The sequence below is a fragment of the Suncus etruscus genome, chromosome 6 (assembly GCF_024139225.1).
Source record: "Suncus etruscus isolate mSunEtr1 chromosome 6, mSunEtr1.pri.cur, whole genome shotgun sequence".
Taxonomy (NCBI): Eukaryota; Metazoa; Chordata; class Mammalia; order Eulipotyphla; family Soricidae; genus Suncus; species Suncus etruscus.
The window spans coordinates 13623892-13638800 of NC_064853.1; the positions used below are offsets into that span (position 1 = coordinate 13623892).

Consider the following 14909-nt stretch of genomic DNA (forward strand, 5'->3'; position numbering starts at 1 on the left):
CCTGGGCAAGCCAGCGAGGTGAGTCTCTTGGAGAAGCTTGAAGGTTATCGTAGGCTTAACTTGTAGATGCTGAGAGTTGCTCGATTGCACTAAAGCAGTCTCTAGTAATTTCTTACCAGTCTATATGTTCAAAACTGCGCAGGTGCACGCACAAGATAATTAATAGTACTTCCTATCCTTGAATTATGTGTGTTTTCTTTGACAGTTATAGCTCTTGCTGAATATTTTCTTATACAGTGATGATTTCCCCATTTTTTATCTTTTCTTTGTGAACTGTTCAATAGGGAATTTGGTGAAAGAATCCCTCAGTTTAATTCTTATGTTTGAACCAAGTCACAGATATTATTGGACGTGTTCTTACGCCCCCATATGCATCGACAACTCCACATGGCTTTATTTCTTGTTTGCATAGGCACATAAAAACGGGAAAATACTATACATACAAACAAGTTCTTATCTAATAGAGATGGGAACACACAAATCTTGTAGTGCAATGGGACCTTACACCCTGAACATTGACATAATGACCTGGCACAGGGCACAGAAGAATGGGCATTCTCTATTCACCCCTGATCTAGGGAAGCCATCTACGAAACATCCAAGGTTGTCTATAACATCACCTGGAAGCAATCCTCTACCAGGGAAGACCCTACCGCTGCTATGACATTGACCTACTCAAAAAAGACTTCCCTTAACACTAAGAAGACTTAACAACAACAACAACCTGCTTACTGGATAGGGCTTTCTGCATTGCCCTTTAATTGTGAGGTGAAACAAGAGGATGCTCCACAGCAGCCTGACTTTAATGTAGGATATGCAGATTCCAGATTCACTAATACAGAAACCTGATGCCACCAATAGAGACTGCATGAAAAATAAAACTGTATTGGCACTACAGAGAATGACTTGGATTGAACAAACTAGTTTGCCTGGAGCCTATATTTGGTCTTATGCCAGGAAACTTCAGGGGTAGGGTCTCCTTGTATTTAGGCCAAAGCTTTTCCTTTCCATGCCCCTCATTTTTTGGTGGGCCTATGCAAACAATATTTGCCACTCTAACATCATTTTTACTGTGCTTCTTTGACTCTAAACCTTAAAAAAAATACTTAAACTTTTGATGTTAACTTAAACTAAGATGCATGTGCATGAAAATGTAAAAAAATACTATGTGATCAATGTTTAAGGAGTCACATCAATTTCATGGCTTTATATTGCTTTGTGTACTGCCAAGAAATGTTATAATGTACTACAATCTGGGGACTTGTGGACAAAGTAATTGTACATGGGTTCTGATTTATTTTTCTTAATGTTCTTTGACTGTAAGCTCAAAATTTAGGCCTCAGCAAGGGGATTTCTTCTGAGAACTCTGTTTATGGATAATTGTCCTTCCACTGTAACTTTACCTTTTCCTCTTTCTTTGCAACATTGTTCTCATAATTAAAAATAAAAAAATAAAAAAAAACTGGGAACAAAATACTTTCACTAAAATACAAATATACTTAATTTTTTTTCTTTTTTTTTTTTGGGGGGGGGGCTACAGCCAGTGGTGCTCAGGGCTTACTCCTTGTTCTGAACTCTGGGGACCCTATGAGATGGTGGGGACTGAACTGGGGGTGGTTACATTCAAGGTGAATGCCTTGACATCTTTTCAATCTGTCTAACCCGTATTTAATGTGCCCAAACTAGTGTCCTCAATTTACCCTATGAGAATAACTATGGAAAAAAACACTATGAGAATAATTTTTATTCTATTTATTTGATCTCAGGACCACACACAGTGTGCTGTGTAATCCAGGGCTTACTCCTGACTGGGCTAGGGGGATCATATGGGATGCTCGGGCTTGAACCCAGGCTGGCTGCATGAAAAGGCAAGCACCCCCTTCATTTTAAGTGTTATTCCTTAGATTAACAGGTATGCATTTGAAACCTTAATAAAGTTCTGATTTGTAGTGTTGAGAGATTTTAAGATGGTCAGGGTTTTATTTTTTTTTTTTTCTGTGTTGGGGGCCTCCAGGATCAAACCTCAAGTCACATATGCAAAACAAATGCTATCTCCAGAGGCAAAAAGCAGGGCAAGGCCAGAGTAATTGCACAGCAGGACAGGTAGGGCATTTGCCTTGCACCTGGTCGACACAGGTTTGATCCCCAGCATCCCATACGGTCCCCCGAGCCTTCCAGGAGTGATTTCTGAGTGCAGAGTTAGGAGTAACCTCTGAGTGCTGCTGAGTGTGGTCCAAAAACCAAAACCTTAAATTAATGAATAAATGAATGAACAAATAAATAAATGAAGGTAGGGCAAGGTGAGTGGGTAAACCACCAGTTCTCAAACTACACAGCATTGACATAAAACCTAGGGGTCCTGAGCGCAAAATATATGCTCCAAATCCTTTCACCATCTCACTGGTCCTAGGAGGCATTTGTGAAGCTGTGGATAGACTAAGCTGAATAATCTAAGAATAGACTTTGACCCTGAATAGCTCATTACACCACAGAACATATATTTATCCAAAAGAGTATCATCTTTTTTGTTGTTGTTGTTTTTGTTTTGGGGCCACACCCGGCAGCGCTCAGGGGTTACTCATGATTCTGAACTCAGCAATGGCTCCTGGGAGGCTCAGGGGATCCTTTGGGATGCTGGGGATTGAACCTGGGTTCTTCCTGGGCCAGCAGTATGCAAGGCAAACATCCTACCGCTGTGCTATCATTTTGGCTTCAAGAGTATCAATTTTTTTGTCAAATATTAGACCATATACAGAAAGGCATAAAGAGCATAGAAAGAATAAAAAAATACATAGCTGGATAAGAGGATTTATTTCGTTTGTAGAAAAAAAGGCAAGCATAATAAAATGAAGATAAAAATGCAAGCACTCTCTTCAGGAGCAGCACTGGAAAAATAATTACCTAATTTTAAAAATACTGATTTTTTTGAGAGAGCCAAATAATTGCACAGCAGGGAGGATGTTTACCTTGCACACAGCCAACCCAGGTTCAATCCCCATCACCCCATCTGGTCCCCTGAGCCTTCCAGAAGTGATTCTGAGTGTAGAGCCAGGAGTAACCCCTGAACATAGCCAGGTGTGACCCCAAAACTGAAATAAAAAACAAACCCCAATGTAAAATCACCCCATGCACTGTATCTCCAACCCCAGGTGAAGGAGTCTGAATAAAGGTCACACATAAAAGAATCCAAACCAGGGGGCTGGGAAGGTGGCGCTAGAGGTAAGGTGTCTGCCTTGCAAGCTTTAGCGTAGGATGAACCACGGTTCGATCTCCTGGTGTTCCATATGGTCCCCCCAAGCCAGAGGCGACTTCTGAGCGCATAGCCAGGAGTAACCCCTGAGCGTCAAACGGGTGTGCCCCAAAAAACAAAGAAACAAACAAACAAAAAAAGAGGCGCCATGGCTTCACAGAAATTTTGGGAGATAGCACAGTGGCGTTTGCCTTGCAAGCAAGCTGATCCAGGACCAAAGGTGGTTGGTTTGAATCCCGGTGTTCCATATGGTCTCCCGTGCCTGCCAGGAGCTATTTCTGAGCAGACAGCCAGAAGTAACCCCTGAGCACCGCCGGGTGTGGCCCAAAAAAACAAAAAAACAAACAAACAAAAAAAGAATCCAAACCAGGCTGAGGGTGAAACACTTGTAGTCTGGCAGTTTTCTACCTCGTATGCAGAGCCAGCTGTCTGCCAGAACTGCCATTTTAATGAGTACAGAGACCACCTCTGGATGGAGCAGTAAGGACAGATAGCTCAGGCTATCCTGAGCCAGTCCCACACAGGTTTCCAAGTAAGACAGTCTCTGTTTTGGGGTAAATCCAAGTTGTAAACAAACATACAAAGGAACCAGGGATGATCTTTGTTTTAGGTAAAATAAGGTGTAACCTAATACCTCCAAACCCATATTCTTCAAGATGCACCTGTTTTGGTGCTGACTTCTGAATCTATGGCACCTTCCCTTGCAGATGTTTCTCTTTTAGAGGCAGGTTTGATGTGGGGAAATAAACAAGTATTTGGACTCATTCCTAGCTGAAAAGAGCCCATGATGGGAAAGGTGGTTTTCCCTAGGTTTATCCATGGTACTTGGTTGCGTAGAGACCTACAATTTCCCCAAATGTGGGAAATGCAGCTGCATAATTTGTATGGCGGGGAGTGGGGGTGAGACTGCTGCATTCATTTTCCCCTAGACACACAGATTTCAAAAATAACTCCATAATCAACACAGTCTTTTGGAGCCAAATGTGGTAAATGAATTGTGAGTGGATTATACTCTTGGGTTATAATTATATAATGTGGCTGGCTCCCCAATTGGGATTTGGCTACAATGTTATCAAGTTATTAAACCAATTTTAATGTAGTGATTGCTTGGCGTTAACCCCATTCCTTGAAATAATATTGCTCAGTCCTGGAGGTTGTGGTGTTCAGACTTTTTGGGGGGCCATGACACTTGATGGTACTCGGTGCAACTCCTTTCTGGGCTCAAAGGCCATTTCTGCTAGAGCCTAGGATTAAAGCAAATTAACTCTTGTCCTTAACTTATGTACTATTTCTCCACTTGCAGGGTTTTAGGCTTTTGAAGCAATTCTGTGAAAAATAGATATCAGGGTGAAAATTCTCTTTTTCTTGTTTTGTTTTGGTTTGGTTTGGTTTTGGGTCACACCCAAGGCGCTCAAGGGTTACTCCTGGCTCAACACTCAGAAATCTCTCCTGGCAGGTACAGGAGACCATATGGAATGCCAGGATATGAACCACCATCTTTCCTGAATTGGCGATGTGCAAGGCAAATACCCAACCACTGTGCTATTGCCAACACATACATATAGATGAATCAAAATTTCACAAAACAAAAAAATAATTTGGTGGCATAACAAGATGCGGTGTTTGATATTTTTCTACTCATTCCCAATCCATCTTTAGTGTTGTGAAATGACCCACTCAACAGATTTTATGTGCCACTCATGGGTCCTGGCAATGCTAACAACCTGGGCTCTAGGTTTCAGATCAACTATTTCCTCCTGCTATTGGCCACAAATGTCAGGAAATACTAAATCCTACAGAGTTGAAATGTTGAAACGGAACTGAGTAGTAATTGCCACGCAGAAGAGATGAATGGAAAGAGAAAACTCTTGGAAACTATAATTCCCAAAGATTCCGTCAGTCCAGGGTTTAGTCTGACTCTTAAATAGCAGCCTCTGTAGAAGCAAGAGGAGTATCTACTTGACCCTGAAGTGGAGTCCAATTATGGAACTGAGCTGCAGTTACCAGTACCCCTGGGCAATTATCTTGATCTTTACAATTACCCTGCTTTCAAAATTCACCATGCTCACTTTACTTAAAATAAAAAAGTGATGGCTATTTTTGTGTTTTGTTTTGTTTTGCTTTTTGGGCCATCGCTGATGGTGCTCAGGATTTACTTCTGACTCTCTGCTCAGGGACCACCACTCCAAGAGGGGCTCGAAGACTGTTATCTGTGACTGGAGATTGAACCACTCAGCAAGGCAAGTTGCCTGACCACTGTACTGCATCTCTGGCCCCACTATAACATAAACATTTTGTTTGCTTTTGTTTTCAGGCCACACCTGACTTGTGCTCAGAGCTTACTCCTGGCTCTGTGCTCAAGGGTCACTCCTGGTAGTGCTTTGGGAACTGTGTATGGCGTTAGGGATTGAACCCTGACTGGCTGTGTATAAGGCAAGTGCCCTACTCATTGTACTCTCTTCGGCTCTACCCACCATGAATATTTACTTTCTTAATTTCTTCCTGAGGGAGAAAGAGCCTTCTCTGATGGTAGATTTTAGCAGAAAATTAAACCATATATGTGGTTTACATCTGTTCAGTCTTAGACTGGGCTGAGCATGGGGAGTGGCAGTATGGTATATGTTTTGCATGCATGAGACCCAGGCTCATTACTAGTACCTCAAAAATATATAGGTAATTTAGTTCACCCATTTCTTTTTTTTTTTTTTTTTTTTTTTGGTTTTTGGGCCACACCCGAAATTGCTCAGGGGTTACTCCTGGCTGTCTGCTCAGAAATAGCTCCTGGCAGGCACGGGGGACCATATGGAACACCGGGATTCGAACCAACCACCTTTGGTCTTGGATTGGCTGCTTGCAAGGCAAACACCACTGTGCTATCTCTCCGGGCCCTAATTCACCCATTTCAAGGGGGTGTTATCATCTCTGTGTTTGGTGCATTCTGAACTCACACAGTGATAACAAGGCAAATTTAACTTGAGCCTAGGGCTCTCCAGTGTATATATTTTTTTCTTATTTAACTTAGATATAGGGAAGCCACCAAGAAGAATGTGGAAGTACCATGTGGCAGTAATAGCAGTAGAGTTGGAGAGATAGTTTAGTGATAGTGTAAACCTTGCATGCTCTCAACTGGGTCCAATCTCCAGCACCACCTGGTCTCCTGACCACCACCAAGAGTAGATTCCTAAGCTCAGAACCAAGAGTAAACCCTGAGCATGGCAGGTGTGGCCCCCGGTGCCAAACAAGAAAAGAGTGGTAACATTCAAAGCATCATTTTTTGAAGGAGGGGAGCCATACTTGGCAATGTTCAAGGGTCACGTCTGGCTCTACGTTCAGAAATCGCTCCTGGCAGCTCAGGGCACCCTGAGATGCCAGGTTTCGAACCCAGCTCAGCTGCATGCAAGGCAAATGCCCTACCTGCTTTTCTATCGCTCTGGCCCCAAAGTATCCTTATTAATATAAGTATATCAAGGGGTGATGATGACTAGAGTGAATCAGACAGTGGTGGTGCTAATGATTCCGGGGGAGACAACTTCTGCTGATTAAACTTTTTTGGTAGGTGGGGTTGTCAGGAAGAACTGAGGAGCTAAGACACTGGCCTTGCATGCAGCTGACCCCGGTGTGAGTCTCTGATTCAGTGTGTAACCCCCCCCCCCCCAAGCAGTGCCAAGCATCAGTCCTTAACACAGAGCCAGGAATAGCTCCCAAACTCCACCAGGTATGAGCTCCCCAAAATAAAACAAAGCAACTTTTGGACTTTTGGGGTGAAGAGCACAACTGGCAGTGTCCAGGACTCATATCCCAGGGCTTGGGGTACTATGTGGTGCCAGGAATAAAACTGGAGTCTCCATATGCAGATCTCGCACTGCAGTTCTTTGAAAAATTTCCCTGGCCTAATTAATTTTTTTGTGTGTGTGGTTTTTGGGTCACACCTGGCAGTGCTCAGGGGTTACTCCTGGCTCCATGCTCAGAAATTGCTACTGGCAGGCACAGGGGACCATATGGGACGCCGGGATTCGAACCGATGACCTTCTGCATGAAAGGCAAACACCTTACCTCCATGCTATCTCTCCGGCCCCAGCCTAATTAAATTTTAACTACAAGTTATAGCCTCCTATCTAACTTTATAGCATAAAAAACTGTGTCTGTGAATGCCTTCAATTAAGAGATGATACCCAATAAAAATGAGTGAATCTAAATGGATCTTTATAAAATATGTAAACTCTGAATCTCATTCAGATTGATTTTTATTTCTCAATTTATGGCATTCAGAAATATACTCAGGAAAGTGTATTGCGTGCAATGCATGAGACCTGAGTCCAATCCCCGGAGCCATTAAAAAAAAAAAAACAGGGGCTGGAACACAGCGGCAGGGTAGTTTGCCTTGCACACAGCCAACGCTGGACAGATCCTGATTTGATTCCCTGCATCTCATTTGGTCCCCCGAGCCTGCCAGGATAGATTTCTGAGCACAGAGCCAGGAGTAACCCCTGAGCACCGCTGGGTGTGACCCCAAAACAAACAACAACAGAAAAGATAAACCACAAATATCTCCCTTTACCTTTTAAATGAACCAAATAACCAGGACCGAAATCTTAGGGGAGGCTAAGTAAAGAGACCTTGTGTCTATCATCCACCATCAAAGCAAGTCCACATTCAAACTTGGGTTAAAAAAAACTGATCTTGAAGCCCAATGAACAAAGCTTTCTACATCAAGAAACATAAGGACTAGATGCAGAGTACTAGAGTCCAAGTCCTCACAAAGGATCCTTTGAGCACCTGACTTGTAAGTATGAGGTCCCAAATTCAAACTCCCTATGCCCCATATGCACAAAGCATCATCCCCTACTCTGCTCATTAAGCCTAGTGGCTCTGCTCTTTGACACCTCCAAAGTGATTTCTGACTTCACCACAGCCAGGGAATCAGGTAGTTGCTTTGCCTGCAGCTGGCCCAGTTTGATTCCTAGCACAGCATAGGGGTCCCCTAAGCAGCTCCCAAGGGGTGCAATTGTTAGGAATAGCCCCTGAGCTTTACCTGATATGGCCAAACTCCTACCTTTAAAAAAATTTAAACACACACACACACACACACACACACACACACACGGCAAAATCTAGCACAGCTAAAATTGGGCAAGCAAACCTCTAAGCATGCAAGGCTGCAGTCTACGCTGTTACCCTAGTGAGAACCACAGGTCAAGAAACATGCAAGTACCACAGGTCAGGTTTGTATGTAGTCCTGGGTCACTACAACCATAACAAGGAAAGAGGAAGTGGGGAGGGAAAAAGAGAGAACCAGGAAATAAACAGCTCAAAAGGTCGGAGAATTATGGTTTGTATATGGAGTCCTGGGGGATCCAATTCTTGATATGTTAAGGTCTCCTGTGTAACATCAGGAGGGGCCTTGGATATTCAGCAGGAAGAAGCCCACTCCAGCAGCATAAGGAAGGAGGGGAGAGGAAGAAGAGGATAGAAGGGGAGAGAAATGAGAAAGGGGAGAAGGGGGAATAAGAGAAGATAGGGAAGAGAAAAAAAAGAGGGGTAGGGAAGGGAAGGCAGAGTAGGAAAAATGAAGGGAGGGAAGAGGAGAAAAGAGGGGAAAGAAGAGAAGAGGGGAGAGGAGGGAAAAGGAAAGGAGAGGAGGAATCCACTGGGGGACAAGAAAATCCAACAAGGAAGAGTTCTGCAATTTCAGAATTTTATTTGCCCTGAGGAGTAGGGGCTGTTGTGAGGCACACTGCCCCCACAATCTTCTGCCCCTATATTTGAAACAACACTGGAATAGGAATCATGAATCTCCCACAAAATCCCCCACAGGCCTAGATTAGAGTGACAGGCAGGGGCGGGTGTGTGTATCAGGGTTACTGCTCACAGCCTTATGAGTGGATATCTGAGGGCAGAGCCCTAGTGCCAGATCTTCCCCTACTGGAAAAAGCTGATTTAAATGGGGGCAGAAGCACCCACGGTGAGCGCTTGGGTTTAGTAAATCATCGGCCTCTCTGGGTGATGTGTCACTGTTCAGTTGTGAGCTCACTCAGGCAGCATTCACACACCTCCCAGGGCACAGCTACTAGCCAATCAGACTCTGCTCCCAGTAGGCCTGCAGCCTGTACTCTGTCACCAGCTGGGACCAGGGCCTCACTTCCTCTTAAACCTATCCAGCAGGAACTCAAGCCAACACCCAGGTCAATGGGACAGGAACACTCAGGTCTGCTTGAGCGCTCGCTGCATAGACGCCCTCAGGTGCTCACATCCCAAATCCTTGATCTCCAGCCAGGCCCACTAGAACTCACTGCACATCCTGGGCTAGACGCCCATGACTGCCAATTCTCTGGCCGCTGCCCAGGTTCCCGTGGAGCACAAGATATAATGGGAGTCAGAGATTTCACCCACACTGATGGTCCAGATAGCAGCCTGGAAAGAACTCCCGAGACTCTAGAGCTGTACCAGCTACCTAAAGAAGATGTCAAAGCAACATCTTAAGGATGCTCCCTGAAGTGAGGCCAGCCAAAGAGAGATTCAGTTAAGTGTATCTTTGAGAAAAGTTCTGCCAGATAACAATCAAACAGGGCCCGGAGAGATAGCACAGCGGCGAGGCGTTTGCCTTGCAAGCAGCCGATCCAGGACCAAAGGTGGTTGGTTCAAATCCCGGTGTCCCATATGGTCCCCCGTGCCTGCCAGGAGCTATTTCTGAGCAGACAGCCAGGAGTAACCCCTGAGCACCATCGGGTGTGGCTCAAAAACCAAACCAAACCAAACCAAACCAAACCAAAACAAAACAAAACAAAAAAACAAAAAACAAAAAAAAACAATCAAACAAATGAGCAAAAAACAAAGCAGGTAGAGTTCTTGCTTTCCATGTGGCTGACGTGGGTTCAATCCCTGGAATGCCATAATGCCCCCCCCCCATGTCCTGCCAGAAGTAGCCCCTAAGCACCACTGAGTATGATCCAAGAACCAAATGAGACAAGGAAAAAGGAGAAAGAAAAAAAATAAAAATAAATATCCACATCTTAGGGATTCTAGAAGGAAAGGAAAGAGAAATGAATAGACTCTGGGGTGATGGAACACTCTAATAGGGCTCATGAGATCCTGGTGTTACCCCCCAATGAAAGTCAAATGGGCCTGGAGGCTCAATTGCTAAGACTGGAGGATATACAGCTCTGTTTGGCCCCTATCATGCTGGGGGCCATCAGGACCACCCTGTGGTGCTCAAGGAGAGAAGCCACATTCTTATTTGAACAAATAATATTTGAGAACTTCGCTGAACTTAAAAAAGAATTAGATACCAGGGCCAGAGAGATAGCACAATGGGTAGGTCACTTGCTTTGCATCTGCCAACCTGGGTTCAATCCCTGGCATCCCATATGGTCCCCTAACCCCCTAGCACTACCAGGAGGGATTCCTGAGTGCAGAGCGCAGAGACTAAGCATTCCAGATGTGATCCACAAACAAACCAAAACAAAAAAACAAAAAAAAAACCAACAGAATTAGATATTGAGAGCTAGGAATATCAAAGAATGTCAAGCAAAATCAAGCCAATAGGGCTGAAGTGATAGTACAATTAGTAGGGCATTACCTTGCATGTGGCTAACCTGGGTTGACCCCTGGCACCCCATATGGTCCCCTGATCCCCATCAGGAGTGATTACTAAATATAAAGCCAGGAATTGGGGCCGGAGAGATAGCATGGAGGTAGGACATTTGCCTTGCATGCAAAAGGTACCCGGCATCCCATATGGTCCTCCAAGCCTGCCAGGAGTGACTTCTGAGCATAAAGCCAGGAGTAACCCTGAGCACTGCCGGGTGTGACTCAAAAACGAAAATAAACAGAGAGATAGCACAGCGGCATTTGCCTTGCAAACAGCCGATCCAGGACCAAAGGTGGTTGGTTCGAATCCCGGTGTCCCATATGGTCCCCCCTGCCTGCCAGGAGCTATTTCTGAGCAGACAGCCAGGAGTAACCCCTGAGCACCACTGGGTGTGGCCCAAAAAAACAAAAAACAAAAACAAAAACGAAAATAAAATAAAATAAAATAAAGCCAGAAGTTAAGCCCTGAGCAGCACTGAGGCTTAAACACCTCCCCCCACACAGAAAGGGGTGGAGAATATGTGCATTTTTGCTTGACTCAGGTGTCATCCTTGGTACCCAGATAATTGGATCTATGCTCAGGACTCACTCCTGGTGGTATTCTGGGGATTGTGTGTGCCACACACAATAACATACATTGCCAGAGATGAAAACTGGGTTGTTGCTGGCAAGGTAAATGCCTTACCTGCTGTGCTATCTTCCTAGCTCCTGTATTAAATTATTCTAAAACAGATCTTATTTCTCTTATATACACATTTATTATTAGCTATTTCTATTCCACCATTGAATGTAGTTAAAACTAATGGTTGATGTTATTATATTCAATTCAATATTTGGCTCAAGTTGCAAGTAGCAACATAGTTTTAAATCTCCCTTTAAGTATTCTTCTAGCAAAATCCCACAGCTTTTTACTTGTGAAGCTTGTCTTACTAAATATATTTTCTAATTTCAATTATGAATTTGGCCTTCAACTTCAATTTATTTATAATGATATTGCTTCATTTCCAAGTATATTGAAATGTTATGTCTCTTTAGAATTGTTTTATAGTTTAATTCCTTAGTGAACCTAGAACATCCTTTGTTTGATTTGAATTTCTGGAAACTCACTGAGATTTATGCCAAGTCCCAGCATAACATCGATTTTTTTTGGGGGGGGGCCACACCCGACAACACTCAGGAGTTACTCCTGGCTCCATGCTCAGAAATTGCTCCTGGCAGGCTCAGGAGACCATATATGATGCCGGGATTCGAACCACTGTCCTTCTGCACGCAAGGCAAATGCCCCGCCTCCATGCTATCTCTTCGACCTCCGATAACATCGATTTTTATAAATTTTCATTTAAGGAAAATACACTGAAGCCAGAGAAATAATATAGGGATTAAGGCTCTTGCCTTGCACCCCACTGACCATCTTCAAACCCCAAAGCATTTTATAGGGTCCTCTGAGAACTGCCAAAAATCACTCCTAAACACAGTACTAGAAATAGACCCTAAGGACCCTAAGTATGGCCCAAATTCTCCCTACACACACCTACACACACACACACACACACACATACACACACACACACACACACACACACACAGCATTCTCCTATTATTGTTGGCTTTTATTTTTGGGTTACATCCAGTGGTCCTGATAAAACTCAGGTGACAATATAGGGTACTGGGGAATTGAACCTGGATCAGTTGGGTGCAAGACAAGCCCCTTATCACTGTACTATCTTTATGGCCTTGTATTCTACTGTTGACTACAAAGTTCTATGTATGTCTATGAGCTACTTAGTCATGTTAATTATGCCGTTCATAACATCCTTCTTCATTTCTATCTACATGTGTTTTGTTTTGGTTTATGGTTTTGGTTTTTGGGGCCACACCTGGTGACCCTCAGGGGCCATTCCTGGCTATGCACTCAGAAATCGCTCCTGGCTTGGGGAAACTATACGGGATGCCAGGGGATTGAACTATTATCCATCTTAGGTTAGCGCATGCAAGGCAAGCGCCCTACCGCTTGCACGACTGCTCTATCTATGTTTTGCTTTTTTGTTTGTTTGTTTTTGCATCACACCCAGCAGCACTCAGGGGCTACTCCTGGCTCTATGCTCAGAAATTGCTCCTGGCAGGCTCAGGGGACCAAACACCTTACCTCCATGCTATCTCTCTGGCCCCTATCTATTGCCTTGCATGCAAAAGGTCGGTGGTTGGAATCCTGGCATCCCATAGGGTCCCGTGAACCCGCCAGGAGCGATTTCTGAGTATAGAGCCAGGAGGAATCCCTGAGTGCTGCCAGTTATGACCCCCCCCCCCCAAAAAAAAAAAAACAACTAAAAGTCGTGCTCGCTTCGGCAGCACATATACTAAAATTGGAACAATCCAGAGAAGATTAGCATGGTCCCTGCACAAGGATGACACGCAAATGCGTGAAGCGTTCCATATTTAAAACAAAAACTAAAAGTCATGTTATATTCCCCAGCCATGAGTGTGAATAATCTACCATATTTTTCATAGCACAAGATGCACTTTTTCCCTCAAAAGATGCATCTTATGAAGAAAACGCCACCTGGAGTCAAAGCCTGAGTGCATGGGAAGAAAGCATCTAAAAAGTATGTGCATCTTTCAGTCAAGTGCATTTTCTAGAGTGAAAATACAGTAGTTCTTCTTCTATCTAACTTTGCTTTATTTACGCTGCATCCAAGTTAGCTTTATGATGTATTTCTCAAGAGTCAAGTAGTCTGTTCCATGCAAAACCAATTATGAAGCTCTGATAGCTCAGCAGTAAACCGCCTGTCTTGAAGTGTGAGGGTAAGTTTGATGGCCAGACCACAGGCAATGAGTGTGATCCCCTGTGACAGTGTGATCCCTGCCATTTGGCATCATGCATGTGTTTGAGTGTGTGTGTGGACAAGTGCCCTACGCACTGTATGGAGTAACTAAAGCATATAAACTCCACAAACCAGTGTCTAACATTAACACCAACCATGTAAGAATTGGTTCATTGCAATAACACAATGAAAAGGGAAGAGGAATCATTGTTGTTGTTGTTGTTTTTAATAAAATTAAAAATTATGTTCCTCTGTTGTTTTCCGAAGGCTCTGCCTCATCACTGACCCTCTACAATTTCCTTTGGGGACACCAGTCTGACCACACTTTAGGTATGTCATTTCTGGGGCTGGTCTCACCAGGGCATCTTGGAGCTAACGTGGGCATTTTCACCACCCTCACCCTTGCATCTTTCTTCTTCTGGGAAGTCTGGCAGTTGAGTACATGTTCCTAAAATTCATAGTATCAGTAATAGTGCTGTGAATCTCTGGACTTCATTTGTTTGCTCTCATCCCTATCGAAACACCCCAATGTAACAGAATGGACAGCTTACAACAGGAGCTTATGAAATCTTCTGCCATTGTATTAATTACTTCAGTGGAGATATAATAATTTTCACAAACGTGCTTTCTACTGTACTTTTTTTCTTTCTTTTATTTTTTTTAACTTTATTCTCTTCCTTTTATTGTTTTTTTCTTTTTTTTCCCCGCAGTAACTTTGCTTTTACTTAATTGGAAACAAATGTATCCACTATGCAAACTATGTGATACATTTTCTTTAAATAAAAAATTTTAAATGTGGGGCCGGAGAGATAGCATGGAGGTAAGGTATTTGCCTTGCATGCAGAAGGTTGGTGGTTCGAATCCCGGCATTCCATGTGGTCCCCTGAGCCTGCCAGGAGCGATTTCTGAGCATAGAGCCAGGAGTAACTCCTGAGCGCTGCCGGGTATGACCCCCAAAACCAAAAAATAAATACAAATATTTTTAAATGTAAAGAAAAAAACCCAGGGCCGGGCGGTGGCGCTGAAGGTAAGGTGCCTGCCTTGCCTGCGCTAGCCTTGGACGGACCGAGGTTCGATCCCCCGGTGTCCCATATGGTCCCCCAAGCCAGGAGCAACTTCTGAGCACATAGCCAGGAGTAACCCCTGAGCGTTACCGGGTGTGGCCCAAAAACCCAAAAAAAAAAAAAAAAAAAAAAAAAAAAAAAAAAAAAAAAAGAAAAAAACCCGAGCTTCTTGAAGGATCTCTCCTT

General features: G+C 43.8%; 1 non-coding gene across 1 annotated transcript; it reads left to right on the forward strand.

Moving 5' to 3' along the window:
- Positions 1-13170: 13170 nt before the first annotated feature.
- Positions 13171-13277, forward strand: LOC126013025 (U6 spliceosomal RNA). Its single transcript, XR_007497362.1, has one exon. It is a non-coding gene; the product is annotated as a U6 spliceosomal RNA (small nuclear RNA).
- The last annotated feature ends 1632 nt before the right edge of the window (positions 13278-14909 follow it).